This window comes from Pygoscelis adeliae, unplaced genomic scaffold (genome assembly GCF_000699105.1).
Source record: "Pygoscelis adeliae isolate BGI_AS28 unplaced genomic scaffold, ASM69910v1 Scaffold194, whole genome shotgun sequence".
Taxonomy (NCBI): Eukaryota; Metazoa; Chordata; class Aves; order Sphenisciformes; family Spheniscidae; genus Pygoscelis; species Pygoscelis adeliae.
The window spans coordinates 47,673-50,293 of NW_008824549.1; the positions used below are offsets into that span (position 1 = coordinate 47,673).

Consider the following 2,621-nt stretch of genomic DNA (forward strand, 5'->3'; position numbering starts at 1 on the left):
TGTATTCCGTTAGTAAAACAATGTGCTCCATGGATTACTGTCCCGCTCGAGAAAAGAATGGACAATCACCTAAAGTAAAATTTAAACCTCTCAGCAGCATGCTTACATGCGAACTCCCAGGTATCTAACCCAAGACATTTTTTAGATAGAAAGCACAGAACAGGAAATATCATACATACATTGTCTTAACTTCTGAAGTTTCTGATCGTTGGCAGTGACAATAAGTCTTGCTTGTATACATTGCCTATTTCTCATAGGGTCCCAGCAGTTGTTAAATTCTTATATTTATATTCATAGGGGAGGCTACTACCCTGGATGTTTTCACCCAGGATTTTCTTGCAGGTGGCATTTAGAGGTCTTGCTCTTTGGAGAGATTTTGGAGAGGTCTTGATTTTTGGAGAAAAAAAAATGTTACGTTTCAAGGAAAAATTGTGGAATGAAACATTCATGTCACACTACAGCCATAACTCTCATCTAATTTCAAACTAGCTCACTTTTTATATATTTTGGCATGTTTGCATTGGTCCCTTGTTTATTTTTAACAAGCAATGCTTACACGGGGTTTTTCATCCATTTCTCCAATGCTACACCACTTTTAACTGATCCATCAATGAATACCTGCAAACAACAAATCCTGCATCCCTTCTTATGTGTAGTCCTTGTTCTCAGCCTGCAGACCACCATTATAATAAGAAGGTAGAGAATATAAATGTAGAAGAGAGGGTTTTGGCATAAGCTCCCAGGTACAGTCCCTTCATTATTGCTGACTTGCTAAATGACCTTGCTCAAATCCTTCTTGTGTGCCCCAGCTTCCTCATCTATTTGGGAATGATAACATTCACTCTCCTTTAAAACGATCCGATCTATCGGATCTGTTAACTGTTATGATTAGAAAAACAGCAGTAGGGAGGATCCACCTTCAAGAGAGGGGAGCGACCAACCTAATAGTGTCCCTTTTTGCAAAAAGATACTGGATTTGTTGCCAGTCCAGCCTTACTTCCAGTAGCAATACTCACTGTGATGATCTCACGTTGAATTATAGGAAGGTGCCTTCTGTCTGGCACTTACGGAAATGACTAGCTGTGTTTTGACTCTCTCTTCGTTAGACACCTCCCACCTCAGTGTTTGTTTTGGCACCAATTGGTTTAGGGACCCAGTCAGTTTTCTCTATTTGGCTGTTTAACACTGGTACCTTCCTACCCGTGCCCTGTTACCGTGACTTACACAGCAAGCTGTTTACCTTGGTACGGTTTGCAAATCAGCCCTTCCTGTGCAGCTGTTTACAGTATGTGATGAGGAGTAGATAATAGTGCAATATTTTCCATGTATATAGTCCACTGACGCATTTGGTTTACAGCCGTTATGATGTTGTTTCTTTATGCTCTATATAGATCATTTTTCTGAGGGGGTTGCTTTTGCTGGAAGCAGCCACTAATTAATGTGTAGTTAAGAAACAGTCTGCTGTAAACACACACACACACACACACACATACACAAAATTTTCTGATTGAGAAAATGTTATTGTCTTGCTGTTTTCTCTGCAAATTGCATGCGGTGTCTTGAATAAAAAGGGGAAGCTTTATTGCATTGGGTTTAGTCTCACTTCTGAAGGAGCGAGGCTGACAAGAACAGGCATGTGTGGGCATGATCCCACCCGTCTCTTTGCTGGCAGGTTGGTCAGTCCTCCTCATCGCTAACTGTTGCATCTGTGCCTTGTCAATTTAAAGTGCACGAGAGGAAGAAACACCCAAGAGGTCACAAAGCTGGGGAAGTTTTACGACATTAGGTGGCTGTGTGCAGGAGAGAGCCCTGGCAGTGCTCCCACCTGGGCTTGACCATTGATGAAACCAGAGTCCCCTGGCAGCTCAGCCACATCTCACAGTGCCGCAGGGAGCCAGGCTGCTGCAGGCACGTCTGCTGCCCCCTGGAATGACTCCTTTTTCTCAGTGCAAAGAGGATGAACCAACCATTTCTCCAAGTAGCCTGCACTTTGTATGGTGAGGAAGCACGGCAGGGGCATTGATGTACCCAGAAGTATTATTTACAGTCACTGAGTGACCACCTTTTCTTTCTGTGGCTTGGAAACATTTGGAAGTCCACTTCTGCCAGGGTCCTGGGGGTGCTCATAGGCCTCAGTGGCTGGGACCGGCCTCCCCCGGGACCCCCACCATCTCCTGCCAAGGGCCCCGGGGGCATGTCTCAGCTCAGCCCGGGGGCCTCAGTCCCTGCTGAGCCATGTTGTGGGTGTGCCCGTCTCTGCCCCTCTCTCCTGGATGAGCCTGGGACCTGCGCTGCAGAGAGCTGCTCTCCTGGATGGAGCCCTCAGGCTTAGGTCACAGCTTGTCATGCAGAACTCTAGGCATAACATAGCATAGCATAACTATACTGTTCTGTTCTGTTCTATTCTATTCTATTCTATTCTCTTCTATTCTATTCTATTCCCTGTGCTCACCATGAGTTGAATAAAGAAGAGACTGTTATTTGCCTGAAATGCCAGGGGTTTTTCAGCTCCAAAACCACTTTCAAGGACACATAACACAAAGGTTACAAGGGGAAACAGGATTTTATTTTATTTTTCTGAATCTGCTTCAGAGCCGATGCTCACAAGCATTAACACAATG

The 2,621-nt window shown here is 44.6% G+C and overlaps 1 protein-coding gene across 1 annotated transcript in view; it reads left to right on the forward strand.

Annotated features, from left to right (window-relative positions):
• The window catches only part of LOC103915132 (calcium/calmodulin-dependent 3',5'-cyclic nucleotide phosphodiesterase 1C-like), a 53,329-nt gene that overhangs the window by 42,165 nt on the left and 8,543 nt on the right, over nucleotides 1-2,621 (forward strand). The gene's annotated exons all lie outside the window — the stretch shown is intronic.